General features: G+C 32.4%; 1 long non-coding RNA gene across 2 annotated transcripts; it reads left to right on the forward strand.

The window, feature by feature from the left end:
- Nucleotides 1-8241: 8241 nt before the first annotated feature.
- On the forward strand, nt 8242-13530 carry LOC128026710 (uncharacterized). 2 transcript variants are annotated; one of them, XR_008186488.1, is made up of 3 exons: nt 8242-9750; nt 12307-13300; nt 13443-13530. It is a non-coding gene; the product is annotated as an uncharacterized LOC128026710 (long non-coding RNA). The 2 variants fall into 2 exon arrangements; XR_008186489.1 differs by lacking the exon at nt 8242-9750 and having other exon boundaries at nt 9990-13300.
- Nucleotides 13531-13753: the final 223 nt, after the last annotated feature.

Consider the following 13753-nt stretch of genomic DNA (forward strand, 5'->3'; position numbering starts at 1 on the left):
CGATTAAAATATTTATTGCATAATAGGTATTATAATGTCCTTTGTCTCATTTGTAATTGTCAACAAAAATGGCATCTATGTAGATTACTACAGAACTACACAAATTTATTTATTTTAAATGTTTTTCCACTAAGATACAATTCACATTTCAAAATGCAGGTAAACTCTTTAAAGTCAATTATCCACCCAATTCCAGTTTCGTCACATATTTTTTATACAATATTCAGACTTTCATTGCATATACTGTATTAAAACTTCCGTTCAATATATTAAAAGTTTTACTACTAAATTACTATAGAATACTTATTTTGATTTCAAATATGTATGTAAAAAGAAGATGTAAGTAATTTTATCATTAACAAAAATGTTATTCTGCCTGTTCTTGTAGTCTTCAAAAGATTCTACTGGGCAGGCCAAGTCTAAAAAAAAACAAGAGGGTAAAGGCAGAGTAGAGTATAATACTTCACAGGTAAGACTAGGTGAAGTTGAGGCAAATCTAAGGGAATGATAACATTACACTACACACACTACACATACATTACTCATTTCTGATATTTAAATTGTGATTTCCTCTTTGTCCTTTTAGCCATCAAAAGATTCAGTTGGAGAGCCCAAGCCCAGAAAAGAAGAAAAGGACAGTGTCACTAAGACCACAAGTCACATCCTTAATGATGACACTGTGCAGGTAAGTAATAATAATAATAATCATAATAATAATTATACATAAAAAATATTGTTCACACAATATTCTGTGTTTTATATTATGTTAATAACAAAAAAACAGGTAGGAGAAATATGTCCTTTTTTATGATATGTTGTGCAATGACTGTGTTAAATGCAGTACAAAATATGGCCATTAATGATTCTTTTCCCACCAATGTCATTTTTTCAAGGCTCTGTGGAATTTGAAGGACACTGAAGTGGTGGTTGCAGTGGTTCAGTCGACTGACAAGGATAGGAAATATACACTGCACCACAGAGACTTCAAAACCCTGCAACCACACAACTGGTTAAATGGGGAGGTAATCATACTTATGAATTTGTTTAAAATTGTGTTAATACATTTTATAACTATTTTTTATGTAAAAGGACAGATAATATTTTTACAAAAAGATTAACAGAACATTTTTTATTGTTCATTGAAATGCTTAATGTCATCAACCTTTCAATACATATAATCATGCATTTTCTTTAATTCTTTCAAAGATTTTTACATGGTTGATTGATTCAAAGCTTCATAAATGATTCATTAATAATTAAATATATAATCCTTTATGGATCATTAGTAAATGTTTACAAATGTCATTAAACATTCAATGCATTTTAAAAATCTGAAAATGATTTAACAAAAATAATACTGTGATTACAAGTTTATTTGTTAATGTAATCTTCAAATTATTCATGTTAATATATTCAATAGCTCATAATCACAGTTGGTAATCATATGGTTGGTCAATTTACTTTAATGATCTCTTAATCATTTGTTAATGTTTACTAGTTCATTAGTTCACATTAAAAAGCACATTACCTTACAGTATATGTATAGATATGTGAATAAATATATAGTGTTGATGAGTAGTTAAACAGTATACAATGTTTTTAATGATGTAATAATGAAAGTTATTATAGTGTTACCGAAAAAAATATGAAAATTAATTATGTAAATGTTAAAATATTTAAATAAATTATTAAATACATAATTAAATATGAAAATAAATAAATAGCTAAAAAAAATTAATTATTTGTAACAAATAGTTAACTGTTAAAATAAGTCCATCAATAGTTCTGAATTATAATAATAAATATTGTTGAGATAGTTCAGTACATTGATAAATATAAAGTATACAAATTATTACAGAGCTAAATTACTTTTTTAATAATATATATATTAAAAAAACTGACTCAGGAAACAAATAAAAATTTATTATGTTTTCAATTCATCATGTGTTTGCACTGATTTGAGCTATTTAGCTATATATTACTTTCACAAAAATAATTTAATACATTTTTAAATCAGTATTGTATGTTATTTTTAGTCATTTGCCACTAAATATGAAAATTAATATGTGTATCTACAAACAACAAATGTGGAATGATTGCAAATGATTATAATTTATAAATACTTACATCAGTGGTTTTCAACCTGTGGTCCGCAGTTGCGGTGGTATTGCAGGTGGGCCGCCAATAATTTTCTGATCATTTCCAGTCCATAGTAGGGCTGTGCGATTAAAAGAAATCGTCATAAAATCACGATTTGAGCGTCCACGATTTCTAAATCGCTTTATAGCATGATTTTCCGTGGCCCTGACCTCCCGCAGTATGCTATCCGATCCAATCATAATGCATTGCGACTAGCGTGAGAACCCGAACAGACTGGGCATGTTCCTAACTCCAGGTTCATACACTGTCTGTAATGCGCCTTTTTTCTGAGCCCATGTTAATGGATCAGAGCGTTCACAGTGCACGCGGTAAAAGGCTAGTAATAAAAATGTGCGAAAATAATTAATATCTAACACATGAGCATAGAGAGAGTAGTGAGCGCACAGGACATAGTTTAAGTGAGAGGAGACACGATACTCTCTCCGCGCAGAGAAGTCTGTATCTGAGCAAGTAAGTCTGGTTTTGTGACAGCGCAAAGGAAATCTGCGTGCAAACAGAGAGATTCACGTTCGTGCATTATTTTAATGTGCTTTCGTGTTATATTTAAGCGCTCTCGCTGCTGACTGCATACACATACTGTATACACACTGCAAACACCTGAGGCACCGCTACAATTAATGAGCTCTATGAACAATGCATGGCAAAAAAAAAAAAAAAAAACTGGTCTGGACACGGGATTTATTTATTTTTTTACATTTATACATTTTGTTACATCTTTTAACATTTCACTAGTTCTCCTCGAGTATAGCCCTGGAGGTCTGATGTTCTGCTGAATTTATCCTTAACTTGCCTCAACAGACCTAACTGGAAGTTTGAAGTATGCCTAATTAGATTTAGAATCAGAACTAAACTCTACACAGGCCCTCTAGGACCAGATTTGATTGTTATTTGTTATTTATTTGGTTATTTATTAAGGGTAAAACATTTTAAGGGCATAATCATAATTGTCTTGAATGATTGCAGACAATTGAATGCTATTTTCAAGCACTCTTGAATGCAAAAGACGATGGACGAAAAATTTTTCTGTTCAACCACTATTCTGCCGGTGTTGTTGTATTGGGGGAGAGGTCTGCACTATCAAGTCACAGTTTAAAAAAGGTGAGACTTTATAAATGTTATTCGATAAAGAAGAAAAGATCAGAAGGAGAAGTTGATTTGTAACATTTAACTATTTTGCAGGTCAACTTCGACGATTACGATGCTCTCATTGGATTCTTTATTGTAAACAGAAACCACTGGAAATTTCTGGTGTGTAAAACAATTGTCAAGTTGCAGACAATGCAGTTGATTAATTATGGAAATAGGTAAGAGACCAATGACGTGCTTTTACTAGTATCTCAACAGGAATATGCAGAAAGTGTTTGTGGTGGATCCCCAAGGGAATGAAGAAGAGAAAGATTCTCAACTTGCTGCCAAAAGATTCAGGTGTTGTATTTATTATTATTATTATTATTATTATTATTATTATTATTATTATTATTATTATTATTATTATCATACAGCCAAAGACCCCCAAATATGATCCTGGAATTTAAAAGGCACCTGTCTTTTATAAACATCTAATAAACTGAATAAAATTAAAAATAAAAATCCAAAATTAGTATGCCTTCATTTTCATTATAATGAACATTTTCATACTCACTATAGCAAAAGACTGCCAGTTGTATTATTAGTTTATTTTAATGTTTATGTATATTTATATAGCAATTAATGTACAGAGTAATAGCTGGATAACTTAATTCAACTGATATGTCAATTCAGTATTTTATTTTACTAACTTAGAAGCTTAAGTTATTTAATCTGATTAGTTACATTTTAATATTTTTTGTTAGTATTGAATGTTTTAATTTATACAGTTTTCTGTTGTACATATTTTCAACCTTTCAATCTTACTTTTTAATTTTTTTAATCAAGATTTTAATCTTATTTGTTGTCGTCTTAAAGTAAATATTATGTAGGGAATACTACAATAATTTGTACATAATATAATAATAATATTGAAACATGAAGACACGCACATCATAAATAACAATGTAATATTTAAATGCATTAATAAATGTACAAGTAGTTCTTTAAAATCGAAAATTATGAAATATAATATATAAATAAATGTTAAAAACTGCTTTAGTTATTTATTTAATCAAACAAATAAATGCATATACTCCTGCATATTTTTAGAAATGTGTTGTTTTTTCATTAAAGCTAATTATATAATTGAATGGTAAATTAAAGAATTTATAACATCTATTATATTAATGATAGTTCAATTGTGATTATTTCAAAAAATAATTATAGATTATATTTTGAGAAATTGTATTAATTAATATTTTCAGATGAACTAAATTAATTCATTAATTAACTGTCTTTTGGCCCCTGTTGATTCCATGAACCTCATTTTGAAACTCCTGATATAGTTTCATTTATACAACTTTGATCCCATTTTTTTTTTCATTCAGTATCAGCTGATTGTGCATGCTACATGGTTTTCCTCACATACTTGTAGGCAGTACTTCAAAATGCGTCAGATACGGCATGCTAAGACAGACTGGGTGGATGTGGAATGGACACATGGTGTTTTAGAGCACACTAACCAAGAAGACGGTTACAGCTGCGGAGTTTATGTCATGCAGGTAACCAAGCAAATGTCAGTGGTGGCTCATGGGTTTTAAAATAGTGGAGACACACTAATTATATTGGTCTGGGGATCCCTGCCAAATTTTAGTATTAGTATTTGCTTAACTACTTTAAAATGGCTTTTTGGTTTCTTGTAGTCAGAAAACAAACAGCCAGGATAATATAAGTGCATGTACCTGGCCTATCATCTGAATCAAACATCCATAAAAGTACTGTTAATGTTAAAAGAATTAACATTTAATTAAGCTGTGAGTGCTGTAGCCTATCCAGTTCAGGTGTGTTTTCTCTTTATTTGTAATTTAAATATGTACTGTTTTAATGAGAGCTTGGTAAATCTTTTGAGGGTCAAATATTCATTATAACTACTAATAGAGGCTAACCTCCCTCGCTAGGTTTCTTTTCTCAACACTTCTCAGTGCTGAAAGTGAACACTAGATGCTGATTTGCAAAGATTTTTAACAACGGAGGCAAAAGAGCTCAGCTTTCCCCTGGCCTCCCCCTCTTTGTTTCTGTCACTTATTGTTTCTAATTAAATCAGAAAATTTGGCATATTCACGATAAAAAATCAGTGCTTTCCAACTTCAGTAACCTGTTATGTTATTAAAGCTGTGAAATTACAAACAAAAACATAAAATCAAGGAATTGTGAATTTTATTAATATTAAATCATCTTCCTCCCATTTTTACTAAAAAAATTCTGGGAAGCATTGTCTCCCTTGTCTCCGCTGACAAACCACCACTGGCAATTTTATGATTATGAAACATTTCAATAACGGTCATTTTTGAACAGCCTCAGTAGTGTTTATATATTTACTTATTATTCTGCTGTAGTCAATGTGTTTTGCATTTACATTTGATTTATGTGATTAAAAAGATGGCTAAGGAAGTAGTGGAGGCTTTTCCTCAGACACCATCCAAAATCCTAATACCTTCATGTAAGCGCAGCCTCGCAAAGCTTCGTAAGGACATGGCTGTAACAATCCTACAAGCATCAGGTATGTTTTGCATCCATCCATCCATCCATCCATCCATCTGTATGTTAAAGTTTGAACAATTTAAAGAGAAAACTGATTTGTAATATTTTGATTACAGCGTTCGACCCAAAGGAACATTGCTCCTTTTGTGGCCTACATTCTCCTCCTGGTTCTGTGGGTCTGAACACATGGGTTTGTGTCATTTTTAATAACAATTGGCTAATTATATTAAGTATTACACATAGAAACCCTATTGTCAATTATACAATTAATTACATAATTATTAAAACTGAAATGTAATGCTTTTGCAGTCAAAGTAACATTATTGCAAATGTTACGTTAAATTTGTATGTAAACATAGAATGTTATTTTTTTATTATTATTATTATATATGTTTACCGTTAGAAAGCTATATTTGTTATTACTGAAGAGTTACAAATGTAGGAAGGCCTGTCTGTGACTTTCAATGTATTCTTTTTTTTTCAAATATGAAAGCATAAAAAGGTTAATTACCACTTCTCTCCCTAAACAGATTCAGTGCAGCAAATGTGAAAGGTGGTTTCACTTTCAGTGTGTCAACATAAACAAAGAAGACCTAAACAAATTTAAAAAAAGAAAGTGGTTCTGTGCAGTCTGTGAGTAAAACAGACTTACCTACATGATAAACCAAAGCTGTGTATATCAGTACATTTTTTTTTACTTAATTTTATACATTTTATTTTATTCAATGACTGTTTTTTGTTGAAATGGAGACAACATTGGTTTCATTTTTATAACAATAAATACATTTTAATCAGATGCATCATTCTTTCATTGTTTCTGTTTGCATAATTTTCTCAAAATCAAAATCTCAAAGTCTCCAAAATGCTGCAGTAAAATGGTATCATATGAGGTGTGCATACAGTATGGGACATCCCTTACAGTAAAATACTATTGGTTTTTTGTACTTATTAGAAATGGTGTCTTTATAGCCCTCTAAATCATGGTATGGTCCCATATCTCGAAAATGCTGCAGTAAAATGGTTTGATATGAAGTGTGCATACAGTATGGGAGTTCCCTTACAGGAAGTGATTATATTTTGTCTACTTACCAATTTCCAGGACCAATTTCTCCAAAATTCTACAGTTAAATGGTTTGATATGAGGTGTGCTTACAGTATGAAATGTCCTTTTGAGTAAATGACTATTGTTTTTTTCTACTTATGAGAAACGGTGTCTTTATAGCCGTCTAAATCAGCATAAGGACCCATATCTCCAAAATGCTGCAGTAAAATGGTTTGATATGAGGTGTGCTTACAGTATGGGATGTCCCTTACAGGAAGTGAGTAATGTTTTTTTCTACTTATTAGAAACGGGGTCTTTATAGCCCTCTAAATCATTGTATGGTCCCATATCTCCAAAATGCTGCAGTAAAATGGTTTGATATGAGGTGTGCTTACAGTATGGGATGTCCCTTACAGGAAGTGAGTATTGTTTTTTTCTACTTATTAGAAACGGGGTCTTTATAGCCCTCTAAATCATTGTATGGTCCCATATCTCCAAAATGCTGCAGTAAAATGGTTTGATATGAGGTGTGCATATAGTATAGGATGTCCCATTTAAGAACTGACCGTTGTTTTTTTTTCTACTTATTAGAAATGGTGTCTTTATAGCCCTCTAAATCATGGTATGGTCCCATATCTCGAAAATGCTGCAGTAAAATGGTTTGACATGAGGTTTGCATACAGTATGGGTCGTCCCTTACAGTAAATGACTATTGGTTTTTTCTACTTATTAGAAATGTGGTCTTTATAGCCCTCTAAACCATCATATGGTCCCATATCTCCAAAATGCTGCAGGAAAATGGTTTGATATGAGGTGTGCTTACAGTATGTGATGTCCTTTTGAGTAAATGACTATTGTTTTTTTCTACTTATTAGAAATGTGGTCTTTATAGTCGTCTAAATCAGCATAAGGACCCATATCTCCAAAATGCTGCAGTAAAATGGTTTGATATGAGGTGTGCTTACAGTATGGGATGTCCCTTACAGGAAGTGAGTATTGTTTTTTCTACTTATTAGAAACGGGGTCTTTATAGCCCGCTAAATCATTGTATGGTCCCATATCTCCAAAATGCTGCAGTAAAATGGTTTGATATGAGGTGTGCATATAGTATAGGATGTCCCTTTTAAGAACTGACCGTTGTTTTTTTCTACTTATTAGAAATTGTGTCTTTATAGCCCTCTAAATCATGGTATGGTCCCATTTCTCAAAAATGCTGCAGTAAAATGGTTTGACATGAGGTTTGCATACAGTATGGGTCGTCCCTTACAGGAACAGACCATTGGTTTTTTCTACTTATTAGAAATTGTGTCTTTATAGCCCTCCAAATCAGCATTTGGACCCATATCTCAAAAATGCTGCAGTAAAATGGTTTCATATGAAGTGTGCATATAGTATGGGACGTCCCTGATAAGAACTGACTATTGTTTTTTTCTACTTATTAGAAATGGGATCTTTATAGCCCTTTAAAGTGTAATAATGTCCCATATCTTGAAAATGCTGCAGTAAAATGGTTTGATATGAGGTGTGCATATAGTATGGGATGTCCCTGATAAGAACTGACTTTTGTTTTTTTCTACTTATTAGAAATGGGATCTTTATAGCCCTTTAAAGTGTAATAATGTCCCATATCTCGAAAATGCTGCAGTAAAATGGTTTCATATGAAGGGTGCATATAGTATGTGACGTCCCTGATAAGATCTGACTTTTGTTTTTTTCTACTTATTAGAAATGGTGTCTTTATAGCCCTCTAAAGTGTCAAAATGTCTCGTATCTTAAAAATGCTGCAGTAAAATGGTTTGATATGAGGTGTGCATATAGTATGGCATGTCCTTTATAAGAACTGACCATTGTTTTTTTCTACTTATTAGAAATGGTGTCTTTATAGCCATCTAAATCATTGTATTGTCCCATATCTTAAAAATGCTGCAGTAAAATGGTTTGATATGAGGTGTGCATATAGTATGGGACGTCCCTGATAAGAACTGACTATTCTTTTTTTCTACTTATTAGAAATGGGATCTTTATAGCCCTTTAAAGTGTAATAATGTCCCATATCTTGAAAATGCTGCAGTAAAATGGTTTGATATGAGGTGTGCATATAGTATGGGATGTCCCTGATAAGAACTGACTTTTGTTTTTTTCTACTTATTAGAAATGGGATCTTTATAGCCATTTAAAGTGTAATAATGTCCCATATCTCGAAAATGCTGCAGTAAAATGGTTTGATATGAGGTGTGCATATAGTATGGTATGTCCTTTATAAGATCTGACCATTGTTTTTTTCTACTTATTAGAAATGGGATCTTTACAGCCCGTTAAAGTGTAATTTCCCATTTCTGGAAAATGCTGCAGTAAAATGGTTTGAAATGAGATGTGCTCATAGTATGGGATGTCACTGATGAGAACTGACCATTATTTTTTTCTACTTATTAGAAATGGTGTCTTTATAGCCATCGAAATCACCATTTGGACCCATATCTCGAAAATGCTGCAGTAAAATGGTTTGATATGAGGTGTGCATATAGTATGGCATGTCCTTTATAAGAACTGACCATTGTTTTTTTCTACTTATTAGAAATGGTGTCTTTATAGCCATCTAAATCATTGTATTGTCCCATATCTTAAAAATGCTGCAGTAAAATGGTTTCATATGAAGTGTGCATATAGTATGGGATGTCCCTGATAAGAACTGACTATTGTTTTTTTCTACTTATTAGAAATGGTGTCTTTATCGCCCTTTAAAGTGTAATAATGTCCCATATCTCGAAAATGCTGCAGTAAAATGGTTTGATATGAGGTGTGCATATAGTATGGCATGTACTTTATAAGAACTGACCATTGTTTTTTTCTACTTATTAGAAATTATGTCTTTATAGCCCTCCAAATCACCATTTGGACCCATATCTCAAAAATGCTGCAGTAAAATGGTTTGATATGATGTGTGCATATAGTATGGGTTGTCCCTGATAAGAACTTACTATTATTTTTTTCTACTTATTAGAAATGGGATCTTTATAGCCCTTTAAAGTGTAATAATGTCCCATATCTTGAAAATGCTGCAGTAAAATGGTTTGATATGAGGTGTGCATATAGTATGGGAAGTCCCCGATAAGAACTGACTTTTGTTTTTTTTCTACTTATTAGAAATGGGATCTTTATATCCCTTTAAAGTGTAATAATGTCCCATATCTCGAAAATGCTGCAGTAAAACGGTTTCATATGAAGGGCGCATATAGTACGTGACGTCCCTGATAAGAACTGACCTTTGTTTTTTTCTACTTATTAGAAATGGTGTCTTTATAGCCCTCTAAAGTGTAAAAATGTCTCGTATCTTAAAAATGCTGCAGTAAAATGGTTTCATATGAAGGGTGCATATAGTATGGGACGTCCCTGATAAGAACTGACTATTGTTTTTTTCTACTTATTAGAAATGTTGTCTTTATAGCCCTCTAAATCATTGTTTTGTCCCATATCTCAAAAATGCTGCAGTAAAATGGTTTGATATGGGGTGTGCATATAGTATGGCATGTCCTTTTTAAGAACTGACCATTGTTTTTTTCTACTTATCAGAAATGGTGTCTTTATAGTCCTCCAAATCACCATTTGGACCCATATCTCAAAAATGCTGCAGTAAAATGGTTTCATATGAAGGGTGCATATAGTATGGGACGTCCCTGATAAGAACTGACTATTGTTTTTTTCTACTTATTAGAAATGGGATCTTTATAGCCCTTTAAATTGTAATAATGTCCCATATCTCGAAAATGCTGCAGTAAAATGGTTTGATATGAGGTGTGCATATAGTATGGCATGTGCTTTATAAGAACTGACCATTGTTTTTTTCTACTTATTAGAAATGGGGTCTTTATAGCCCTCTAAATTGCCACATGGACCCATATCTCAAAAATGCTGCAGTAAAATGGTTTGATATGATTTGTGCATATAGTATGGTATGTCCTTTATAAGATCTGACCATTGTTTTTTTCTACTTATTAGAAATGGGATCTTTACAGCCCGTTAAAGTGTAATAATTTCCCATTTCTGGAAAATGCTGCAGTAAAATGGTTTGATATGTGATGTGCTCATAGTATGGGACGTCACTGATGAGAACTGACCATTATTTTTTTCTATTTATTAGAAATGGTGTCTTTATAGCCATCGAAATCACCATTTGGACCCATATCTCAAAAATGCTGCAGTAAAAGGTTTTGATATGAGGTGTGCATATAGTATGGGACATCCCTTATAGGAACAGACTATTGTTTTTTTCTACTTATTAGAAATGGTGTCTTTATAGCCATCTAAATCATTGTATTGTCCCATATCTTAAAAATGCTGCAGTAAAATGGTTTCATATGAAGTGTGCATATAGTATGGGATGTCCCTGATAAGAACTGACTATTGTTTTTTTCTACTTATTAGAAATGGTGTCTTTATCGCCTTCTAAATCATTGTATTGTCCCATATCTCAAAAATGCTGCGGTAAAATGGTTTCATATGAAGGGTGCATATAGTATGTGACGTCCCTGATAAGAACTGACTATTGTTTTTTCTACTTATTACAAATGGTGTCTTTATAGCCCTCTAAATCATAGTATTGTCCCATATCTGAAAAATGCTGCAGTAAAATGGTTTGATATGGGGTTTGCATATAGTATGGCATGTCCTTTGTAAGAACTGACCATTGTTTTTTTCTACTTATTAGAAATGATGTCTTTATAGCCCTCCAAATCACCATTTGGACCCATATCTCAAAAATGCTGCAGTAAAATGCTTTGATATGAGGTGTGCATATAGTATGGGACGTGCCTTATAGGAACAGACCATTGTTTTTTTCTACTTATAAGAAATGGGATCTTTATAGCCCTTTAAAGTGTAATAATGTCCCATATCTCGAAAATGCTGCAGTAAAATGGTTTGATATGAGGTGTGCATATAGTATGGCATGTCCTTTATAAGAACTGACCATTGTTTTTTTCTACTTATTAGAAATTATGTCTTTATAGCCCTACAAATCACCATTTGGACCCATATCTCAAAAATGCTGCAGTAAAATGGTTTGATATGATTTGTGCATATAGTATGGTATGTCCTTTATAAGATCTGACCATTGTTTTTTTCTACTTATTAGAAATGGGATCTTTACAGCCCGTTAAAGTGTAATAATTTCCCATTTCTGGAAAATGCTGCAGTAAAATGGTTTGATATGTGATGTGCTCATAGTATGGGACGTCACTGATGAGAACTGACCATTATTTTTTTCTATTTATTAGAAATGGTGTCTTTATAGCCATCGAAATCACCATTTGGACCCATATCTCAAAAATGCTGCAGTAAAAGGTTTTGATATGAGGTGTGCATATAGTATGGGACATCCCTTATAGGAACAGACTATTGTTTTTTTCTACTTATTAGAAATGGTGTCTTTATAGCCATCTAAATCATTGTATTGTCCCATATCTTAAAAATGCTGCAGTAAAATGGTTTGATATGAGGTGTGCATATAGTATGGGACGTCCCTGATAAGAACTGACTATTCTTTTTTTCTACTTATTAGAAATGGGATCTTTATAGCCCTTTAAAGTGTAATAATGTCCCATATCTTGAAAATGCTGCAGTAAAATGGTTTGATATGAGGTGTGCATATAGTATGGGACGTCCCTGATAAGAACTGACTATTCTTTTTTTCTACTTATTAGAAATGGGATCTTTATAGCCCTTTAAAGTGTAATAATGTCCCATATCTTGAAAATGCTGCAGTAAAATGTTTTGATATGAGGTGTGCATAAAGTATGGGATGTCCCTGATAAGAACTGACTTTAGTTTTTTTCTACTTATTAGAAATGGGATCTTTATAGCCCTTTAAAGTGTAATAATGTCCCATATCTTGAAAATGCTGCAGTAAAATGGTTTCATATGAAGGGTGCATATAGTATGTGACGTCCCTGATAAGAACTGACCTTTGTTTTTTTCTACTTATTAGAAATGGTGTCTTTATAGCCCTCTAAAGTGTAAAAATGTCTCGTATCTTAAAAATGCTGCAGTAAAATGTTTTGATATGAAGTGTGCATATAGTATGGGACGTCCCTGATAAGAACTGACTATTCTTTTTTTCTACTTATTAGAAATGGGATCTTTATAGCCCTTTAAAGTGTAATAATGTCCCATATCTCGAAAATGCTGCAGTAAAACAGTTTCATATGAAGGGTGCATATAGTACGTGACGTCCCTGATAAGAACTGACCTTTGTTTTTTTCTACTTATTAGAAATGGTGTCTTTATAGCCCTCTAAAGTGTAAAAATGTCTCGTATCTTAAAAATGCTGCAGTAAAATGGTTTCATATGAAGGGTGCATATAGTATGGGACGTCCCTGATAAGAACTGACCGTTGTTTTTTTCTACTTATTAGAAATTATGTCTTTATAGCCCTCCAAATCACCATTTGGACCCATATCTCCAAAATGCTGCAGTAAAATGGTTTGATATGATGTGTGCATATAGTATGGGACGTCCCTGATAAGAACTGACTATTCTTTTTTTCTTCTTATTAGAAATGGGATCTTTATAGCCCTTTAAAGTGTAATAATGTCCCATATCTTGAAAATGCTGCAGTAAAATGGTTTGATATGAGGTGTGCATATAGTATGGGACGTCCCTGATAAGAACTGACTATTCTTTTTTTCTACTTATTAGAAATGGGATCTTTATAGCCCTTTAAAGTGTAATAATGTCCCATATCTTGAAAATGCTGCAGTAAAATGTTTTGATATGAGGTGTGCATAAAGTATGGGATGTCCCTGATAAGAACTGACTTTTGTTTTTTTCTACTTATTAGAAATGGGATCTTTATAGCCCTTTAAAGTGTAATAATGTCCCATATCTTGAAAATGCTGCAGTAAAATGGTTTCATATGAAGGGTGCATATAGTATGTGACGTCCCTG

This window comes from Carassius gibelio, chromosome A13, assembly GCF_023724105.1.
Source record: "Carassius gibelio isolate Cgi1373 ecotype wild population from Czech Republic chromosome A13, carGib1.2-hapl.c, whole genome shotgun sequence".
In the NCBI taxonomy this organism is placed as follows: Eukaryota; Metazoa; Chordata; class Actinopteri; order Cypriniformes; family Cyprinidae; genus Carassius; species Carassius gibelio.